At 39.4% G+C, this 23808-nt stretch overlaps 2 pseudogenes; both read right to left on the reverse strand.

Moving 5' to 3' along the window:
- Positions 1 to 17579: 17579 nt before the first annotated feature.
- Positions 17580 to 18753, reverse strand: LOC129053243 (heat shock transcription factor, Y-linked-like; annotated as a pseudogene).
- Positions 18754 to 20941: 2188 nt separating this feature from the next.
- On the reverse strand, positions 20942 to 23027 carry LOC129053451 (glutamate dehydrogenase 1, mitochondrial-like; annotated as a pseudogene).
- Between the last annotated feature and the right edge of the window lie 781 nt (positions 23028 to 23808).

Here is a 23808-nt window from a genome sequence, read left to right on the forward strand (position 1 = left end):
CCGGGAGCTTCATGGAGTCCCTGGCTTGCACCCAGCGTGCATGTCTCGCCCACGGGGGGCACCACAAAGATGCAAGAAGGCAACCGGGGGAAGGATACAGAACATCAGGGTTGAAAGGGATAGTTGAGGCAGTACGGAAAAAAAGCGGAGGGACGGTGTCTTCCCATGGAAGACAGTGCCTACCCGGCAACCCCTGCTCCAGGACCGAAGTGATCGTGGAGTCCCTGGCTTGCACCCATGGTGCGTGTCGTGCCCACAAGGGCACCCCAAAGTGGGAAGAAGGCCTCCAAGGGAAGGGAACAGGACGCCAGCCTTTAAAGGGGATGCTGAGGCAGCACGGCGAAAAAAGCGGCGAGCAGGTTTCCTCCCGTGATGACAGTGCCTTCCCGGCAGCCCCTGTGCTATGCCCGGGGCGACGTGGAGTTCCTGGCTTGCTCCCAGGGTGCGTGTGTCTCCCATGAGGTGTACCCAAGAGCGGCAAGTAGGTCTCTGGGGGAAGGGGAGAGCACCTCAGGCTTGAAGGGGGACATTGAGGCAGCCCGGGGAAAACAACCTGCAGGCTGGGGTTCTCCCATGGACGACAGTGCCTTTCTGGCAGCCCCTGCGCCGGGTCGAGGGTTTCATGGAGTCCCTGGCTTGCACCAGGGTGCAAGTCTCACCCACGGGGGCCACCCCAAAGCGGCATGAATACCTCCGGGGGAAGGGAACAGGATACCAGGCTTGAAAGGAGACGTTGAGACAGTCCGGGGAAAATACCCCATGGAGAACAGTGCCTTCCTGGCAGTCTCTGTGCCGGGCTTGGGGTGGTCGTAGAGGATCCCGACCACGGGATATCAAGCGGGGTATCACATTACTTTTCCCCGGGGGAATTATTGTTGCCGTATGGTGCCCCCTGAGGGCGAGACACACAACCTGTGTGCAAAACAGGGACTCCAGGAGACCCCCAGCACGCCGCAGGGGCTGCCCAGAAGGCACTGTCTTCCCTGGGAAGTTCTTCCACGGACTGCCTCAACGTCCCATTTAAAGCCAGTTCCCATCCCCCAGTGCCTTCTTGGCGCTTTGGTGTGCCCCCGTGGGCGAGACACGCACCCTGGGTGCAAGCCAGGGAATCCTCGCCTGAGGCCTGGGTCTCTCTCCTGTCCTCGCGACGGGAGTTTACACGAAGTCGGTGGCCATGGGAATCCGGGTTCACAAGGACGTTTTCCTGGTAGCTGGCAAAGGCAATATCCTTCCCTGGAAAAAGCAGCAAGTGCGTTCTGGAGGAGGTCTTGGCTGGCGTCTGTGGGACACTCTGCCCCTGCCCTCCCCTTCCCCAGGCTTGGACGTTTGTGGTGGCGCCAGATGAGTAAATTAAATTATCTCTGCCTTCCTGGAGCAGGAAGACAACCAGGAGGGCAGGGAACCTGGGCCTGCGCCTTTGAGGTCTGGAGATGTCCTGCCTTGCCCTGCCTAGGGCTGGGGACCTGGTGGAGCTGCAGCAAGGCAGAAGAGGTGGGATACTGCTGCCTGGCGGTGCACGAGGAGGTTCTGAGGTGAGGTGGGGATGCAGGCAGCTGCAAAAGGGGTAGCAAAGTCGGGGGGTGTTTTGGAAGCAGGGCGACAAAAGGGAGAAAGAGGGAGCTGGAAGCCAAAAGCCTGCAGCAGCTGGTATACCCAGGCGGCCTCATTTCCAAGTACTGAATCAGGCCGCACTCTGCTTAGCTTCACAAGCCAGAGGAGATCAGGTGTCTTCAGGGCGGTAAGGCCTTAGACACCCGCAGTGATACCTGGCTGACACAAGAGCCTGGCCCACCATGCCCGCCCGACTCCAGGCGTCACCGCCACTCCAAGGCAGGTGCTTGCTTTTTTTTTTTTTTTTTTTTTTTTTTTTGAGATGGAGTCTGGCTCTCTTGCCCAGGCTGGAGTGCAATGGCGTGATCTCCGCTCACTGCAAGCTCCGCCTCCCAGGTTCACACCATTCTCCTGCCTCAGCCTCCCGAGTAGCGGGGACTACAGGCTCCCGCCACCACACCCGGCTAATTTTTTGTATTTTTAGTAAAAATGGGGTTTCATCTTGTTAGCCAGGACGGTCTCGATCGCCTGACTTCGTGATCTGCCCGCCTTGGCCTCCCAAAGTGCTGGGATTACAGGCGTAAGCCACCGCGCCCGGCCGAAACTTTCTTGTATTTATTACTTTTGTTTGGTTTATTATTTAGTCTTCCTACTTAGAATGAGTAGTTTACACACCACAGCTATAGTGTTATAATATTCTGTTTTGTTTTTACAGTTACTATTATCAATGAGGTTTTTTTTTTTTTTTTTTTTTTTACCTGAAGGTTGATTATTTCTTTCTCATCAATGTCCTTTTCTTCCTGACTGAAGTACTCCCTTTAGCATTCCTTGTAGGATAGGCATGGTATTGATGAAATCCTTCAACTTTTGTCTGGAAAAGGCAGTATTTCATCTTTTTATTTGAAGGACATTTTTCACTGTGTATGCTATTCTAAGGTAAAGTTCTCTTCGTTTAGCGCTTTAAATATTTATTGCTTCTTTCTGCTGGCCGGTAGGCTTTCCTCTGTAAAGTCTGCTGCCAGACGTGTTGGAGCTCCCCTCTATATTATTTGTTTCTTTTGTCTTTCTTTTGTAGAACTTTTCTTTTTCTTTGACATTTTGAAGACTGGTTATTGAATGTTTTGAAGTAGTCTTTTTTAATCTGTTTAGTGTTCTATAACATTTTTGTAGTTGCACTTGGATATCTTTCTCTAGGTTTGGAAAGTTTTCTGTTATCATCCCTTTGAATAAATATTCCTATCCCTGTCTCTTTCTATACATCTTTAAAACCAATAACTCTTAGGCCTGTCTTTGTAAGGCTATTTTCCAGATCCTGTAGGCATTATTTGTTGTTTTCATTCTTTTTCTTTTGTCTCTTCTAACTATATATTTTCAAATAGCCTGTCTTCAAGATCACCATTTCTTCTGCTTGATCCATTCTGCTATTAAATGGTTCGAATGCATTCTCCAGCATGCCAATCGCATTTTCCAGCTCCTGAATTTTTGCTTAATTTGCTGTAACTATTTCAATCTCTTTGTTGAGTTTAGCTGATAACATTTGGAATTTCTCTACTTGTTATCTTAAATTTCTGTGAGTTTTTAAAATACAGCTATTTTGAATTCTCTGTCTGAAAGATTGCATATCACTTTTTCCCCAGGATTTGTCCCTGGTGACTTACTTAGTTCACTTTGTGAGATCATGTTTTCCTGGATGATGTTGATGTTAGCAGATGTTCTTCAGTGTCTGGACATTAAAACTTTGGCATGCAGCACCATAGAAGAGGTTAAAAAAAGAAATTTTTTAAGAAATTTTTTTTTTTAAAAGGTGAGAATTTATTGTAGTCTTCACTGTCTGGGGTTATTCATAGCCATCTTTCTTGGGAAGGATTTCCACATATTTGAAAAGGCTGGTGTTGTGATCTAAGGCATATCTGCTTTAGGGGACACCGTATACCCAAGAGTGCTGTAATTTTTGCTGACTCATAGATGTACCACTTTGACAGTCTTGGACGAGATCCAGGAGAATTTTCTGGATTAGTAGCCAGAGACTCTTGTTCTCTAACCTTATTTCCCACAAAGATACAGAGTCTTTCTCTCTATTCTAAGCCACCTCAAGTTGGGAGTAGAATGACACAAGCACCCCTGGCCATCACCACTATGACTATCCTGGGTCAGACCTGCTAGCATAGCACCGGGTCTTGCTCAAGTCCTGATGCCTGCACTTCCTAACAACTGCCTATGTTCACTCAAGCCCTTTGATCTCTACAATTGGCAGGTGTCAAAGCCAGCCATATCTGTGTTCTTTCCTTCAGGACAGCGAGTTTCCTCAGTCCCTGGCTGGTTCCAGAAGTGCCATTCAGAAGTCAGGGAGTAAAGCCAAAAATTTCAGAAGTCCACCAGACATTCTATTGAATTCCAGCTGAGCTGGCATTCAAACCACAAGAAACAGTCCTTCCTATTCCTCCTTTCCTTTTCCAAAGGCAGAGTAGCCCCCAGCACCCCAGGCCACAAGGAGTACCATCTTTGTTCCTTTAAGGCCCAAATCCTCTTTTCAGGTTGTGATGAATGTGGCCTGGACTAGGACTTGCCATTTTCATGTCGGTGGGCTCCCCACTGGCCCTGGGCAGGTCCATACTTGCCAACCAAAAATCAAGTCCCAGAATCAGGGATCCCAAAAAGCTTTCTTGGTGCTCTACCCACCGCTGGCCTTGCTGGTACTTAAGTGGCAAGAAAAAGTCCCTTTTACTTTTTCTTCTGCTTTTCCCAAGCAAAAGGAGTTTTGCCCTTTAGCCACCACAGCTTGTAATGTGCTGAGTCTCACCTAAATCTAGTAAGTCTATGAGGCTCACACCTGGTTCTTGATGTAGTATCTGGGTATGGCTGCTGGTTATTCATGGCCCAACGGTTGTTAAGTTTGCATATGATAAATGCTGCCAGCACTGGTTTCTTTCCTTCAAGGCAGCAGGTTTTCTTCTGGCCCAGGGTGTGTCTAGGAATATCTAGGAGCCGGAGCCTGGAAAAGAGGCCTCAGGACTCTGAGCAGTGCACTATCTTGCTGTGGCTGAGCTGGTATCTAGGATGGAAGACAAATTCCTCCCGACTCTTTTTCCTCCTCTCCTCAAGCAGAAGGATGGGGTCCCTTTTGGAGCTATAAGCTGTGCAGCCTTGTATTAGGAGAGTGATAATTCCAGAACACCTTTGACTGCCCCAGCTGGTGTCTCAGTATGTTGCATGCCCTCCCTCCCCAGTTGACTGTTCCTGGGCCCAGTTCAGCCCTAGGTCTCACGTTAGAGTTGCAGTCCTGATGGCCTAGGCTGCCTTTCAAATTTTCTTAGATACACGGAGCTCTGGAGCCCTCACAACCCGCATTTCCAAATGTTCAATTTCCAACCACTGGAATCTCATTCCCCTCTGGCCAGGGCTGGTTTAAATAATCCCTCTTTGGATGGGCTTTAACTGCATTTGGTCTGGTTTTCCTTTTTGGTCTTACAGGACAGCACGGAGTTCAATGCCTTACAATTGCTGTGTTATCCCTCCTGCAGAATCCAGTGTTGATCTCGGCACCAAACCATCACTGCTGGGGGTGAGGAATTGGTGCCTCTTTCAGTGATATGAAGCTAAAACCAGATACTTTGAGTACTCACCTGATTTTTGGTTCTTATGAATGTATTTTCTATGTAGATATTAATAGTTGTTCATCTGGTGTCCTTGCAGGAGGGAAGATCAGTGGAGACTTCATTCTGCCATCTTGCTTTACCTTCATGCCCAGGAATCAGAATGCAGAACTTTCAATAAGAAAAGCTTTCAGAACTCAGGAAGGACATAGAAATGTCCTGTTTCTGTACATTTAACATTAGAATGTTTCTTCAACTTAGGTGCATAACAGTGACTAATCTGAGATTATCATAGCTAATTTGACTTGGACCATGGAATTCATTCAAATACTTTGTCTAGACAACATAAATACGGCTGATTTGGCACAAAAATCTGACACACTATTTTCTTGGTATTCAATTGATTTTTACTCTGTTTTGGGTAGTAGTTTTATAAACCAGTCAGTCTCTTCATTAAAGTTCTGGGAATTCTTACTCAGTTCAAATGATATGATTCTAACGGTGCAAAAAATCTGTATTCAAGAATACTTCTCAGGACCTTTTCCATCCTTTCAAGAAACTCCTTAAAGATACAATATTTTATAAGTTTGCAAGCTTGTAAAGTTTTCAGAAACTGCCTCAGAATTAAGCAATTTACAGTGGAAATGATTTTAAATCATCATAGACACAACTGAGAAGAAAATTTTATTATTTACAGGAGTGAGCCACCGCACCCAGCCTCGGAAGTTAATTTAATAAAATTTTATAAATAAATTTATCAAATGTGTCGTCTTTTAATCCCAGATTTTTGTGAACCTATGCTTTGGATTTTCTTGGATTTTCCCCCAACTTTCTCTAGTTATCTAGTTTTATCTATTTTTTACTTCTTCACTTTGAAATCTTTAAGTAACTTCAAAAAATTAAAACACATTTTTATGCCTTTCTAAGTTTTCTAATCAAAAGTTTATCTTCACAAGTCTGTAATCCCAGCACTTTGGGAAGCCAAGGCAGGTGCATCACTTGAGGTCTGGGATTTCAGACCAGCCTGGCCAACATGGTGAGACCCCATCTCTACTAAAAATACAAAAATTAGCTGGGTGTGGTGGTGAGCCCCTGTAATACCAGCTACTTGGGAGGCTGAGGCAGGTGAATCACTTGAATCTGGGAGGCAGAGTTTGTAGTGAGCTGAAATCATGCCACTGCATGCCAGCCTGGGCAACAGAACAGGACTTGGTCTAAAATAATAATAATAATAATAATAATAATAATAATAATAATAATAATATCTTGCTTTTTTATACAGTCTGATTACAGACTTGTTTCTTTCATATCTAGTAGTTTAGTCTTAGTAACCCCAATTTTCAGTGAAAACCCTAAAAAGTGATTTTCAAATATCTTATATCAGTATATTTAGATAAAACAATTTTATACTTTTAAAGAAATATAGTTCTTCAAATTATTGTTTATTAACAGAACCAAAGATATTCAGGTTTTCTATACCATATACAAGTAATATGTCATAGCATATAGATCTAATTTTTAGTGGTGAATATTTCATTATTTTAGCTTACAAATGACTCAAGTCATTTTATAATTATCTATTACTTAATTTAATGTTACTTTAAGGTTTTAAATTATGGAACAGAATTTTGGAACTATGACACAGGCAGCATCAATAATGTCCTCCCCCAGTAATTCTAGGTCCCAAGTAGCCCCATGGCACCTCGAAAAACTGTGAAGATCATGGTCTGCTTGAGTCCATTAGGACTAAAGACAGAGCTGTGAAGGCTATACCTGAGTATCCAATCCCTCCTAAAATAGCCAGGAAGCAATATAGGAAAAGCATAGAAAGAACAGACAAATTGGGCTTGACTCCAGCTTATAACTGCTGGTCTAGACATGGAGAACATGTCTCCAGACTTCATGATGGACACCTATCATGACCCTCTGATTCCAGAAACTCTTAACAAAAGACATAAGCTCACAGTTAAATAAAGCAAGTACCTAATTATATTCAACTGATAATTGTAAAGCCATTTCTATTTTACTAATGATGTAAGAACTAGCTTTATTTAAAAAATATCACATATATGTAACACATATAGACATACAAACACAGAGGAACAGATCTTATAGCTTTCATGAAGGATTTATTTTTTTTTTATTTTGCGTTTGGGGGTACATGTGAAGGTTTGCTAAATAGATAAGCTCATATAACAGGGGCTTGTTATGCCGATTATTTCATAACCCAGATATTAAGCCTAGTACTCGATTGTTATGTTTTCTGTTCCTCTTCCTCCTCCCACCCTCCTCCATCAAGTAGAATCCCATGTGTATTGTTTCCTTCTTTCAGTTCATAAGCTCTCATTATTTAACTCCCACTTATAAGTGACAACACGTAGCTGTGCAGTATTCCATGGTGCATATGAGTGTTCTGTGTGGAACATGTGTAAGGAGAGAAGAAAAGAAACACACAATACTTTTAAGGGTAAACAGACTTTATCCCAAGTATATGGCAATACAGGTATAATAAACAAATCATCTGATAAGCCAGTGATATAATAAACAAATTGCAATGGGAAGGGGAGAAGGGAAAACACATATTATATATATTACATATATAATATTATGTATATATATATTATATAATATATACATATACATATGTGTGTGTGTGTGTGTGTGTGTGTGTGTGTGATGGGGGATTCATCACCAGAGAGGGAAGCAACTACCTGGCCTCCAGAATTGGCCACTAGTCCATGCACAGATGAAGAGAGGTCCCATGAAGCTTCAGCATGGTCTTGGAAACTAGCTCTTTTTCTTAAAAGTTGTTTGACATGAGGCCCAGTCATGAGGGCCCTTCTTGAGTGGGCTCAAGGAATACAAAAAGGTCATCAAAAGCATACCTTCAAAAGCCTGTAGTTCCAGCACTTTTGGAGGCCAAGGCAGATGCATCGCTTGAGGTCAGATGTTTGAGACCAGCCTGGTCAACATGGTAAAACCCCACTATACTAAAAATACAAAAATGAGCCCGGCGTGGTGGTGTAATTGTTGTTGAAATGTCTATTCTTTTTCAATAAGTATTTCTCTGAAAGAGTGCTGAATGAATGTCTCAAGGGGCTCACACAACTCGTTCCAAGTCTTAGTAACCATTGTTTGTGTCCGTGTTCAGTTGAGTTCAAATTTAATAATTAAATTTTGCTCCATAATGTCCCACATTATCTTTATTCAATCTATCATTGATGGGCATTTAGGTTGATTCCATATCTTTACTTTTCTGAATAGTGCTTCAATAAACATGTACATACTTGTGTCTTTATGATAGAATAATTTATATACCTCTGGGTATATTCCCAGTAATGAGATTGCTGTGTCAAGTGATGGTTCTAATTTTAGCTCTTTTGAGGAATTACCATACTGCTTTCCAAAACGGTAGGACCAATGTACATTCCAACCAACAGTATATGTGTTATTTTTCTCCACAACCTTGCCAGGATCTGTTCTTTTTTGACTTCTTAATAATGGCCATTCAGACTGGTGTGAGATTGTGTCTCACTGTGCCTTTAATTTGAATTTCTCTAATGATCAGTGATATTGAGCGCCATTCCTGAGTTACTTAACTTACATTAATAGTCTTCAATCCCATCCAGGTTGCTGCAATAGCCATTGATTCATTTCTTTTTTCTGTCTGAGTAGTATTCCATCCTACATATATACCACAGTTTCTTTATCCACCAATTGACTGATAGGCATTTGGATTGGTTCTACATTTTTGCAATTTGAAATTGTGCTACTATAAATATGTGTGTGCAAGTATCTTTTTTGTATAATAACTTCTGTTTTTCCTCTGGGTACTGAGTACATAGCCAGTAGTGGGATTGAGGGGTCAAATGGTACTTCTACTTTTAGTTCTTTAAGGAATCTCCACACTGTTTTCCATAGTGATTGTACTACTTTAAATTCCCACCAGCAGTGTAGAAGTGTTCCCTTTTCACCACATTCACACCAACATCTATTATGTTTTTATTTTTTTTATTATGACCATTCTCATGAGAGTAAGGTGATATTGAATTGTGGTTGTAATTTGCATTTCCCTGATTATGAGTGATGACGAGCATTTTTCATGTTTGTTGGCCATTTGTATGTCTTCTAAGAATTGTGCATGACCATACTGCCAAAGGCAATCTACAAATTCCACGCAATTGCCATCAAAATACCACCATCATTCTTCACAGAACTACAAAAAACAATTCTAGAATTCATATGGAACCAAAATAGAGCCCGCATAGCCAAAGCAATACTAAGCAAAAAGAACAAATTAGAAGGCATCTCATTACCTGATTTCAAGCGATAGCATAAGACCATGGTCACAAAGACAGTATGGTTCTGGTATAAAAGTTGGCACATAGAAAAATGAAACATAACAGAGAACCCAGAAATTAACCCAAATATTTATAGCCATCTGAACTTTCAGAAAGCAAACAGAAACAAAGTGGGGAAAGAACACCCTACTCAACAAATGATGCTGGGATAATTGGGAAGCCATATGTAGGAGAATGAAACTGGATCCTCTTGTCTCACCATATACAAAAATCAACATGAGATGGATCAAGAATTTAAATCTAAGACCTGAAACTATAAAAATTCTAGAAGATGACATCAAAAAAAAACCTTCTAGACATTGGCTTAGGCAAGGATTTCATGACCAAGAACCCCAAAGCAAATGCAAGAAAAACAAAGATTAATAGGTGGGATTTAATTAAACTGAAGAGCTTTTTCACGACAAAAGGAAGAGTCAACAGAGTAAACAGACAATCCGCAGACTGGGAGAAAATCTTCACAATCTGTATATCTGACAAAAGACTAATATCCAGAATCTACAACCAGCTCAAACAAATTAGCAAGAAAAAAATCAAATAAAAAAGTAAGCTAAGGACATAAGTAGACAATTCTTTCGCCACCCTTTAATAGGGTTGTTTCTTTTTCTCTTGTAAATTTATTTAAGTTCTCTATGTTGAATATTAGACATTTGTCAGATACATAGTTTGTAAATAGGTTTTCTTATTCTGTAGGTTGTCACTTCACTCTATCAATAATTTCTTTTGCTGACCAGAAGATTTTAAGTTTAATTATACCCCACTTGTCAATATTTGCTTTTGTTGTAATTGTTTTTGGTGTCTTTATCATTAAATCTTTGCCTGTTTTTATGTCCAGGACAGTATTGCCTAGGTTGCTTTCCAGGGCTCTTCTAGTTTTGAGTTTTACATTTAAGTCTTTAATCCATCTTGAGTTGATTTTTGTATGTAGAGTAAGGAAGAAGTCCAGCTTCAGTCTTCTACATATGGCTAGCCAGTTATCCCAGCAACACTTATTGAATAGGGAGACTTTTCCCTATTGCTTGTTTTTGCCAGCTTTGTCAAACATTAGATACTTGTAGGTGTGCAGTCTTATTTCTGGGCTCTCTACTCTGTTCCTTTGCTGTGTGTGTCTGTTTTTGTACCAGTACTCTGCTGTTTTGGTTACTGTAGTGCTGTAGTATGGTTTGAAGTCTGGTAATGTGATGCCTCAAGCTTTGCTCTTTTTACTTACGATTGCCTTGGCTACTTAAGTTCTTTCTCGGTTCTATATAAATTTTTAAATAGCTTCTCTAGTTCCGTGAAGCATGTCATTGGCAGTTTAATAGGAATAGCTTTGGGCACTATGGTGATTTAAATGATATCATTTCTTTCTCTCCATTAACATGGAATAATTTTCTTCATTTCTTTGTGTCTTCTGTGACTTCTTTCAGTAGTGTTTTGTAATTTTCATTCTAAAAATCTTTCACCTCCCTAGTTAGCTGTATTTCTAGGTATTTTATTCTTTTTTGTGGAAATCATGAATAAAATTGCCTCTCTGATTTGTCTCTCAGTTTGGCTCTTCTTCATTTATAGGAATGCTAGCAAATTTTGTACATCGATTTTGTACACTTAAACCATGTGGAAGTTGTTTATCAGCTTAAGGAGCATTTTGGGTCACAAGAATAGGGTTTAGATTATTGTGTTGTCAGCAAACAGAGGCAGTTTGACTTCTCTTTCTATTTAAATACCTTTATTTCTTTTTTTAATACCCTTTATTTTTTTCTTTTGTCTGATTGCTCCAGCAAGGATTTCTAATACCATGTTGAATAGGAGTGGAGAGAGAGGGCATCCTTGTCTTGTATGGGTTACAAGAAGAATGCTTCCAGATTTTGCCCATTTAGTACAATGTTAACTGTGAGTTTGTCATATGTGGCCTTTATTATTTTCAGGGATCTACCTTCAATACCTCATTTATTGAGAGTTTTTAACATGAAACATTGTTGAATTTTACTGAAAGTCTTTTCTGTATCTATTCAGACAATCATGTGGTTATGGTCTTTAGTTTTATTTATGTTATGAATCACATTTTATTGATTTGCCCATAATAGACCAACTTTCCATTCCAGGGAAGAAGCCTACTTCACTGTGGTAAATTGCCTTTTGATATGCTGCTGGATTCAGTTTGAGAGGATTTTTTTTTTTTTTTTTTGTAGATAATTGAATGGACATTCATCAAGGATACTGGCCTGAAGGTTTCCTTTTTTGTTGTGTCACTGCCAGGCTTTGGTATCAGGGTGATGCTGGCCTCATAGAGGAAGCTGGGAAGAAGTCCCTCCTTCACTATTTCTTGAAATGGTTTTAGTAGGAATGGTACTAGCTTTTCTTTGTACATCTGTTAAAATTTGACGGTTAATTTATCAGGTCCTGGGCTTTTATTTTCTTTTTTTTCTTGGTTTGTAGGCTGCCTACTACTGATTTAATTTTTGGAGCTCATTATTGGGCAGTTCAGAGCCTGAATTTCTTCCTGGCTCAGTCTTTAGAAGGTGTATGTGTCCAGGAATTTATTTATCTCTTCTAGGGTTTTTTGTTTGAGTGTGTAGAGGTATTCCTAGTAGTTGTTGATTGTTATTTTTATTTCTGTGGGGTCAGTAATAACATTACCTTCATCATTTATAATTGTGTTTATTTGAATCTTCTCTCTTTTCTTCTTTATTCATCTAGCTAGTGCCTATCTATCTTATTAATTATTTCAAAAAACCTTGAATAAGTGATCATTTGAACAATTTTTTATGTCTCAATTTCTTCCACTTCAGCTCTGATTTTAGTTATTTCTTGTCCTCTGAAATCTTTGTGGTTGATTTCCTCTTGCTTTTCAAATTCTTTCAGTTGTGATGTTAGGTTTTTAATATGAGGTCTTTCTAAATTTTTGATGTGGACATCTTATGCCCTACACTAAATTTTCTCCTTCTCCTAGAAAACTCAGAACCGTGCTTTCTAAACCATTTCAAGCTTTCTCAGTGAATCAACCTGATCACCCTGAGGCAAAGTTAGCAATTTTCCATTACACGTGTTTCTTTTTCTCTTTAATAATATCTGATGCAACAATTCAAGTGTTTCTTGCCTCGTGGATATTTGGAGAACTCATTTTTTTTCTGAGACCAAGACTTAAAACTTTGTTCTTTAAACATTAATGAAGATCTATTTAGAAAGTCTCCATTTTACAGCAAAGGTACACAAGTACCAATGAAAATAAATATAAAATTATATGACATACAATTATATTGTGGAAAGATTGAATAAACAAGTGAAATAAGCTCAAAGAAAAAAAGAAGATGATATAAAATGATACATAAATGAAAAATCTGGGCTAGTATAGCATTAATTTATGTACCAGTAAAGTGTGTACATTGTAGAAGTGGCAGGAAAACTGCATACAGAGTGAGACCTGACCAAAAATTTTAACGAAAGTTCAGATCTCTGTATGGAGATTGGTAGGGGAGAAAAGGACAGGCCAGAAAAATATAAATTGTTTGATCTATACCCTTAAAAGTGATTAAAGTGGACTCAGGAAAACATGCTCCGCTTTAGAAGAAGGACACATGTTCAATGCTGTCCAAAGTTCAGAGTAACCCTACCTTCTCCAGGAGGAAAGGGGAGGCAAAGAGCAGGCAGACAGCAGTACAGCCAGGTCAGTACAGGGCTCCTAGGCCAAGCCAGTTGGGCTACGTTGTACAAGTAGTGAGGAGCCACTGCAGGCTGGCCTTTACTCATTAGTTTGTTATGTTTTCTTTAGTAACTAAGACATATGATCAAAGTTGATCTTTGTAAATATTGCTGCAGCTGAACACAGGATGGATAAAACCAGTGTTTAAAAAATTATGTTGTATAGAACACTAGCCTCAGTGAGATATTAGTGGAACACACAGGTGCGTGCACACACATAAACACACACACATGCACACGCTCACACTGAGCCCAGATTATTCTGGCAAATGCTGGGTTAAGCAAACTAAAAGAAACATCTTTAGTGCCGGACATCTCAGAACCTGGAATGTGGCTATATGACTCATAAAACAGCAATATTAAGACAGAGTGTGTGATTTTGTTTTCCAGAAATGTTGAAACATTTTCCTTTCCTTGGCTTCAGTGTCACCTTCTTTCTCCTCATTCTCCATCAACCTCTGTGGCTGCTCCTTCTTGGTTTCCTTGTTGGCAATCTGCTGCTGTTCACCCATTCATTCTCTTTTCATTCCCCATGAATTTCTCAAGTGTGTTTCTATTCCTGCAGATCTTTCCTTGTTTTTCCTGACACCTCTCCTTGTCTGACCCTCCCCCACTCTAAGGCACATGTTCCATCTGTGTGCACTTTTGGCATCCTGGGATGCTCCCAGAGTGTTCCCTGCCATACTCCAACAGGTTTTCTCCCCCAGACTCTGTGAGGGCAGTAGCATTGTCTCCACTGTTGCTTCAATACTCAATACACAACACAGACGCTGATTCCAAAACATTTACTGGGCCAACTGAGACTAAATATATGTTCCTCCAGATCTTAAAAAGTTACAATAATAAACATAGCACAATAGTCCAAAAAAGTCTCTTCAGTCATGAATTCTCTATATATGCACAAGAGTTTTAAATCATTATGAGGAAAATTTAAACAGAAACTGTCACAAAGTTCCCTAAGATAAATTATTTTTCTTTATGCTTCAGTTCATCAGATGAGACTCAAGACCATGTGTTATTGTAAATATTTCTAGCTTACAGCATAACAACCTGATGTGTATTGTTTGAATTAACACAATATAAATCTGTTAATTAAAAATTGCATAATCATTTCAAATAAAATTCTGCCTAAATTTTATGTTATTCATATATTGAAATGATAATGAGCTCATAGGCTTTTCCAGTACCTCAGTCAAAACATTGCAGTGATTCCAGCTGTGGGAACAGCATCTGAGAGTTATGTTACAGATGGGGAAAATGTACTTATGTGACATTGGCCTTTGCACTACTGTGCCCTTTTGATTCAGGAAAATGCTGTTTCCTTAAAATTCTAAAATCTGTTCTGCCAGGTCTGAATTGTATGTGGGAAACCCAGTTTTTAAAATTTTAACCACAGATGTTTTATTCCTTGATGAAAGCAGTGAATAGATAAAGGCCACCAGAAGAGCCTCTGATTTTGCTTCAGAAGCAGTGTGACAGAGAGCATCTTCCTGAAACACTCCCTTATGTCTGCCCAAAATCATGTTAGGTAGGAAAGTCAAAACTTAGGAGGCTGTGGAGATCCAAGGGGATCATTGAGCTCTGAGGCTTATGAGAGAAGAGAAGAGAGAGAGGTCTAAGACTTTCTGTGTATAAATTTATTGGTTACAAGTGCAATTTTCTGTAAGCATAGATTGTGTAATTGTGAAGTCAGGGCTTTTAGGGTATCTATTACCTGAATAATAGACATCGTACCCATTAAGTAATTTCTCACTCTACACCCCTCCCATCCTGTCACCCTGCTAAGTCTCCATTATCATTCCATTCTCTATATCAGTACCTAGACATCTTTAAGCACCCACTTATGAGTGAGAATATACGATGTTTACTCTCTGTCTGGTTGTTTCACTTACAATAATGACCTCCAGTTCCATCCGTGTGTCTCCAGCAGTTATGATTTTATTCTTTTTTATGCCTGAATAGTATTTCATTGTGTATATTTTCTACATTTTCTTTCTCCAAACATCTGTTGATGGACATTAGGTTGATTTATATCTGTGCTACCGTGAATAGCATTGCAGGAAACATACAAGTACGGGTATCTTTCTGATACATTTATTCATTTTCCTTTGTGTAGCTACCCAGTGGTGGAGTTGCTGGATCAGACAGAGCCAATTGATGATCAGTAATGGTGGCCAATAATCAGCTAGAAACAAAGCACTTACCAGGGCCTAAAAATGCCAAAACTCTGAGACCACTTACCTTGAAAAACTTCAACAGCCCTGAGTTAAACATCCAGACACATTTATCCACCATTTAAATACCCTTTATTGCCTGTCCCCTGTGCATCTCAGAAGTCTCTTTTTACCACACTGTATATACAGCATTAGCCATTTATATGAAACTCCAAGGCATGTTATACTAAATAGTCAATCATGTATCCATAGTACCTAGCACAGTCCTGGCATATAGTTTCCTACTAAACATTTGAAGAATGAAATAATTATCTTCTATGCAGGTTCCAAGTTTTAAGGGGACTTCTCAGTAAAAATAAAGTATTACAGTTCACAAATAATCCACTTCCTTTTTTGCAAGTGGGATATATTTTAATCGTATCCTCTAATAACATTATTTTCATTTACTTCCATCTAAATATACTGTCCTAGGAAAGCAGTAAGAAAAAGAGTTAAAGCTGGAGCTTGAAGAATTGTACATTGTCCACACTGTGCCCTGGCGTTCATTGCTCCCCTGAGCTTCATCTGTTATGTATTTCAGGGAAGATAAACAGTGTGAAAGTGGCCTCAACAAAGGACCCCAGATCTCTGGCTTCCCCATCTGGAAAGTACACCTCTGTGAACAAAGTCTTCAGAGCCTGATGACAAGAATGGCCCAAGCAGTCCACCAGGGAAAACTGGGCCATGTGTACATCAATGCAGAGCATCAAGCAGCAAGTAACGTGTAACTGAAGGAGACAGCAGGAGCAACAAGGAGGGACAACCATGACCTACGAAGGCACCATTCCAGAGATGCCTGGACACCACAATAGGCTCAGTGCCCATTAAACTCTTGGGAACCAGTGCTTTCCCTTGCCATCACTTGGCATATTTGGCAATTTTGCTACTTAAAATAATGATTTTAGTGTTCACCTTTCCTAGGAGACAGGCAGATCCTGTGACACTACAGCTTCTGGCACACAGTAGGTACATCACAAACATCTGCTGAGTTCACACACTCTTGCCTTCTCAAAGCTTCTTGTCAAATCTTCAGTGAAGAGGAATTGCCGATTGAGAAAGAATTAAACTTCTAGAGACTCCTGGATCCACTGAAGTTTGAGGCAAGGTGAGATTTGTTTACTGCCATATTCCTAGCTCATAACATACTGTAGTCACTTAATAAATGTTTATTAAAAAAGTGAGTGAATTGACTCATACATCTTACTTAGCAATATGTTTTCTGTGTAAAGTTGATATATGTAATAGTTTACTTCTGGTATAATTTTACATTACTTATTCAACAAATCTGACAATTCAACTAGGTGCCAGGCACACCACTGCTGAAGAAAAAGAGGTATAAGATACAATTTCTATCTACAAGAAAGCCACAGTCTAAAAAGTAGAAACATATGAATGAATTTTTACAATAAATTGGCTAAATTCAAAACAGGAATGGTTTGTTTCTATTTTAAACAGCCCTAATCAGGAAATGTTAGAAAGTTCTAAGTACAAAATATTTCAACACACCATCTAAGCATGAAGCAGAAACCAACCATAAATGAGTTTGCTACCACCAACCTCAACAGTAAGAATTCCAATCCTGCTGCTGCAAATTAAGTGCCACTCTGATTTTATTATCTGATTTTGCTATCTGGAGAACAAATTAGTTATTTTGTGAGTGAGTTTGATGAAGGATGAGTTTGGTCCCGATTTTCTGTTCATCTCATGCCCTTCACCGTATAAGGTCAATCTGCCATGTTGTAACATAGAAAGAAGATCTCATGAGGTGCAGCCCCTTGGACTTCCCCACCTCCAGAACCATGAGCAAAATAAGCCTTTTTACAAATTACCCAGGCAGTGGAACCATGTTGTTTCAGCAGCAAGTGGACCCAAAGACTTTATTATTTTTTCTTCTTTAAAGAACTAAATTACTTAACTTACAAAGGAGCACATCAAATTTCCTTACAAATAATCAAAAAGCCCACATATATTTTTATAGGAAGTAGTACAACAGTCTGACACTGAAAGAAAACATCATTTTACTTTTAACTATACTTTGAGAAATAAAGAAAAAGCAAACATATAAGTTGTCATGCAGTTTTATTTTTCAGTAAGATAATTGCAGATATTTTTAGGGTTTTTTTGGTCTATGTAAATGTTAGTCTCTGTTGTCATGCATAATCTGATACTGTTTTAATGGAAGATCATTTGTAATTAGGGTGATATTTGTCCAGTTGTGATGGTTGAAGATCTGGCCTGGAATGAGGCACAGCTGATGTATCAGGTATCGTAGGCATTTGCAACCATGGTTTGCCTACTGGTAGCAGGTTAGGATGTGGAGCCTCGTTGACTAATACCACAGGATATCTTGTTGGAAGAGCAGATGGTTCCACTATCAGCCCCAGAAAACAGTTTTGCAAGGGAATTATGTTGTGGTATTGAGAAGTTGTGGTTGTAATGAAATTCACAATGTGGCCACTTGCTTGGATGCAGGTGCTATGAGAGTGCATATGAATAGAGGTCAACTGATTTAAAATAGCATGCTGATCTGTTGCAATTTGTTGAGACAAGTGACAATAACAAACACTTAAAATATCAGATTTCTGTTTCATCACACAAACTTAATATCATCAAAAAATTCATGAATATGGTTTACTATTTTCAAGAATGTGCTTTTGGGAAAAGAGCACTAAAGTTGTTAAGCCCTCAAGTGAAAACATGGTATATATTAATAGTAACATTGCATTAAGTGGCTTTGGTACATTTATTTTGATTTCACTGGTAAGATTCAAAGTTGTTAGCAAAATTTCTTAAAATGCTGGAAGGTTAATCCTCAAACTGAACTCAATAATTTCAAAAAAAATTAAAAAATTTTTACCTTAGCATTTTATATAATTTTCAAAATCTGGTCTTACTTCATGTATTAACATATTTACTGATGTACAAAGTAAAATTACATATATACTCTATGTAAAGTGGTAACTGAAATATATTAAATATCTTGCTTAAGACAATGGATTCATTCTCTCCTGCCAGAAAGGTGGCTACAAAGGCAGATCTTTGAAAATTCTGTCAAATTTTACTAAATCCATAAAGGCTGAGATGTCAAACAAAACTTTTGATACTCTCAGCTTGAAATATTCTGTAAGGAGACTTTCTATCCAAAATTTCTTTCTTGATGAGTTCTTCATTAATCACTATGCAAGTTCCATTCCCATCCTATAGAATAGACTTGAATTGGTCACTCTCAAATATTTTCTGATATTTCCTGGGGAAGGTCAGAGAAAAAAAAATCATTATCTTTATCTGGCTCAGAAACACACACTGTGTCACATGGCCATTTTAACAAGGATTCTTGTGAAAAAACCTGAACAGCATTTTCTTCAATCATTGACCTTAAGTCTGAGTCCCCGGGGAATGTGAGTTTACACAGTGGAGATCTAGTGGAGGCTTCTGAATCAGTTAATTCATCTCTGGGAGAAACAACTTGAGTTTCTGAAGAAACATGTGCCATCTCAAATAAATATTTCTTTAGATACTCTTCCAGCCTGTATGGTTTTCAAGACTGAAGCTTCAAACGCAGCTTCAGAAGGCTTATGCAGGTAAGGCAATCTAAAGCATCACTCTAGTATATGTCAAGCTGAGTAGCAAAGACATCACAAGAGGACTTTAGTCTCCTAGCAATCAATAAAAATCTGGCCAAAAGTATTTCCTTCCCAGTCTGAGAAATGTAGCCAGTGAAAATAAAACATAGACTGCTCACTTACACATTGTAGGCTGCAAAATCACATCCCTGTAGCAGCATTTAAATAAATAACAAAATAATGTCCTCAATCCCTGAAATAAATGTAATTCTCTCCCTGACACAGACACTCTTACTAGACTGGTGAGAGGAGCATAGGTCCTGGTAATTGCAAAATGAAAAAAAAAAAAAAAAAAAGAGAAAGGAAAAGGAAAACAAAAGTGAACGATTTTAAAACCTCTATGACTTTGGCATGTTGGATTGAAAACTGTTGCGGTGCAAAACCAATGTGGTAAAAAGACATAGCCATAGAGAAAAAAAGTAGGTTACTGGTTATCAGAGGCTGGGAAATAAAAAGAACTCTTTAGTAGATATGGAGTTTCCTGCTGGGCAATAGAAATGTTTAGGAACTAAAGATAGATGATGATTGTACGACATCATAAACATATTAAATTCCATTGAATTGTACACTTAAATGTAATTTTTCATTATGTGAAACTTACCTTGATAAATCAAGGGGAGAACAATTGTGAATAAAACTAACTAATTACATTTCAGAATAAAAAGTTATTTATATGCATATCTCTTCAAAACCTTTTTCAGTCATATCAGAAAAATAAATAATGATTTTATTTGGTATGTCTGTAAATATCTGACAAATGTTAATGATGAAAGAGATTTTAAAAGAAGGTGATTTACTTGTAAGGAGATCCCAAAGAGTAGGAGATGTAAATAAATAATAATAACAATAAAAATAATAACAACAAGAAAGTGTTGTAAGAAAAGTAAGCATGTATGTTTGTCTAAGCAGTAAAATTTTTATTTGGCTCCAAGAACATAATCTCTATGAAAAAAGATTTTGTAAGGAATAATCTTTGTGTCCTGCAAATAATTGTTAACATTATTAAGCAGGATTTGAATTTATAAAGTAATGTTACTATTGAATAAAATAGCAATGCTGCATTAACAGTAAGACTTTTTATATCTTCATGGTTGAAATTTGACATATTAAAATTTGAACTCTTTGACATTGATAAGTGTTGAATACATGTGGAAGAAAGAAATAAAATATTGATATTTCTCATATCGTAGGAGTTAGTTCTCTCATACTGGGAAGAGGTGTCATTGTTAGAAGATTGTCTTTGTCTAACATCCTTTAGGTTTTGGTTTTTTTTTTTTTTGGAAAACGTAGACTTTAAATAACTGCTTTTATCAACAGGTTAATCCATGCAGTTACAAAGTAGTTAGAAATTTCTGAAAGGTGTTATAGTTAAAAAAAAACAAAAAAGCTGATTCTTACACATGTATTATCTAGCACTTCATGGGGACACTACTGTTCAAAAGGCCCTGGCAAAATAACTCCCAAATGAAACACTCAACCCAAGGTTGTTTTCAGCTCTCTGTTAGTGAAGCTGGGTGCAGAATGGAAAGCCTCTAAAAGGAGAGGATACAAAGTCAGGTGAGTAGGGGCAATTGGCAATGCTCAGAGCCTGCCAGACTCCAAACAGGGAGCCAAAGTGGTTTTTTTCTGGGACATTCTACTTGAATTATAGTTTAGTCAACCATAGATCTTCAAAAGAGAACAATTAGTTAACATGATAAAAAGTTTCCTGCATTCTTTGGACTATGTGTCTTAATTATAGTAAGCAAATTCTGATGGTTTTAACGAAAATAGCCTCCAACATTTTGCATGTATGAAGAAAACTTAATTATCCACAGGGCTTTTAATGTTTGCTGGACAACAATACATGAATGATAAGCTATAAATAATACTCATTTATGATATAAAAATACTAGTTTTTTTCATTTATTATTTTTATAGGCATTCACTGTTTGAGTCAAGGTTAGGCTTGTTAAGTGATTAAAGACAATTTTATTACAGCAGCATGTACTTATTCTATTCTAAAATAATAAAATTTGTAAACACAAACAGCTTTTATATTTGTTTGCAACCTGCAAAATTGAGTTATTTTGCTGATATAAAATACTGAGAACTCACTTGAGGACCATGCCACCTTCTGAAAAGGCCACACACCTACTTCTTAAATGTGTTAAAGTTACAGCATATCCCAGACTCATCCAGAGCAAAATAAGTAAGCAACTGACTGCTCTTGACTGTCCCTTCCCCAGCACTAGCACTGATTGCATTGGGAAAAGCCACAGAGCAAGGCTGCACAGCCAGATGGAGGAGGCTTTTTATTTGAAGGCAAAATACCAAAATGGCTCTCTGGTGTAGGGGACTTCTACTTTCACACTCAGCTTGTACATGATCCTCTAACCTTAACTTATTTCTCCTTAATGGGCTGATTTGGACTGACTTGTTGAGAATGGTATCCATTATTAATGAGTAAGGAGAGAAAGGGATTTCTGTGGTTGCATGTAAACTTGTGATAGGTCTGCAGAAGTTACACGTGAAGAAGATAGTGAGGAAGTCAGCCATGATCCATCTATGTGAAGGTCAAACCAGCTTCATTGTATACTTTGAAGACTTTCTCAATGGTATTGACATAGGCAGCTGTTCTCAGGTCCAATCCCAGGTTAAACTTCCTGGCTGTGCACATGATTTGCCTGGCAAAACACTCCATTGTGTATGCCAAGCCAGAGTGCATGATGTCTTTCTCAGATGCACCCGGCGTCCTGTCTTGGAACTCTGCCGTGGGTACAATGAGAATAGTTCCACCATGCTTTCCAAATTGTCTTTCTAAACTCTCTTGAACAGACAAAAGCAAGTGGTAGTTAGAATCCCTTTCATACTTGAAGGTCAAACGGCTACAGCTGACATGATTTAGATTCTTCAGCCACTCAAAGTAAGATACTCTCATTCCTCTAGCATTCAAGTAGAGATCTGGAATAACAATTATGTTTCTCTCCAGGAAGATCTTGTCAGCTTCTGGAGTTGTTTGCCCCTTGGCACCTTCAGCAATGATCTTGGCTTTGACTCTGGATTCATTGGATTTGGTCAACTGATTCTCACAGGCAGCTGGGATCAGTATGTCACAGTTGACCTCCAAGATGCTTCCTTCATACGGCTTTGCCTTGGGGAAGCCCAGAATGGACCCACGTTGCAATTTGAAGTCTTCCACTTCCTTTGGGTAAATACCACCTGGATTCCATATACTCCCTTGAGACTCACCAACAGCAATACATTTAGCACCAAAACCATGTAAATATCTCATAGAGTGTAGGCCCACATTACCAAATCCCTGAAGGACAAATGTTTTATCTCCAAACCCTGGTGTCATTCCTAAAATGCTCATGTAAGAAGCTTCATTGATGATGTTTTCAATCCCACGGAAGACACCATGGCCAGTAGCAGAGATGCGTCCATGGATTCCCCCTTGGCTGATGGGTTTACCAGTAACACGGGCTTGTGCATTAATGTCATAGTGCTCTATGGTACTGGCAAAAGCATCAGCGATCCAGGACATCTCCCGCTCACCTGTGCTCATGTCTGGAGCAGGCACATCAATGCCACGACCAATAAAGCCTTTCTTTGCCAGCTCCTTGTGATCTTTTCCAATTCATTACTAGTATAGTTCTTGGGATTGTTCTTAACAACCCCAAATAGCACATCAACCACTGCACACTTGTATGTCATCAGAGAAGCCAAAGCTTTTACTTCATCTACACTCACATCAGTGCTGTAATGGACACTTCCCTTGCAGGGCTTGCGGTGCTGGCTGTGCTGGGCCGTGTAGCCTTAGATGACCTCCCAGGAGCCGTCGTCGTGCCCGATGCGGAAGGAGAGACTCAGCACATGGTTGCAGGGCTTGATGATCCACAGGATGCCGCGCAGCCTGTTCCCCTTCTGCTCCTCACTCTCCCAGGTCCTCAGGTCCTCCTCCAGCTTGTCTTCCACGATGCTGGCGCCGCGATTGAAGAAGCCCTCCACCATCTTGAAGAAGTTGGGGTAGTCCTAGCGGTCGGCCACCGCCTCGCTGTAGTGGCTCCATTCGGCCAATGCGAGCCCCGACTGCGGGGTGGAGGCGGAGTGTCCCCGGGCCTGGCCCAGCAACGCGGCCGTGTGGGCGGCCGCTGAGCCCAGGGCAGCGGGCCAGGCCAAGGAAAGCAGCAGGGCTTCACCCCAGGTTTTGCGGTTTTTTGTTCTTGTTTAATTCAGATTTTTTTCTACTAATATTATGTAACAAAAATGTTCACATCAGTAAATTCTTTGTGAAGATAAAACCCGTCTCCTACCAGATGCATGTGGTTCCTCAATTTTGACCTTTTTTTAAAATTAAAAAAAGTGCAAAATTAAAATATATATATTTTTAATTTTTTACTTTTCTGGAGAATTTTCATATCGCTCTATCTGAATGGAGTATACGCTTCTTTTGTGATGGGAGGGGATGAATGATTACTGACAGTAGCAAAAGATGGTAGATGAGTGTGGAGAAAAGAGAGCGTTAATGGGAGGATCAGAAGACAAAATCACATTAAATGTAGGACAATCTAAGTCAAATTCTGGCTGAGCATTTTGGGTTGCTAAGATGGGTGACTGTGTAGGGAAGGAGTATGCCTTGTGTTTTCAGGGGGAGATGACTCAGCTAAAGCTGTCTTCTGACTCCAAACTACAAGCCTACCTATAGTCATAAAAAGGCAAGAAAAGAAGCATTTTTACATGAAAAAGGTAAACGTAAAGTAGGCTGTATCCACTTAGCTACGTAAAAGAATCAGGTATCTGTCTGATC

Source organism: Pongo abelii, chromosome Y, assembly GCF_028885655.2.
Source record: "Pongo abelii isolate AG06213 chromosome Y, NHGRI_mPonAbe1-v2.0_pri, whole genome shotgun sequence".
Classification (NCBI taxonomy): domain Eukaryota; kingdom Metazoa; phylum Chordata; class Mammalia; order Primates; family Hominidae; genus Pongo; species Pongo abelii.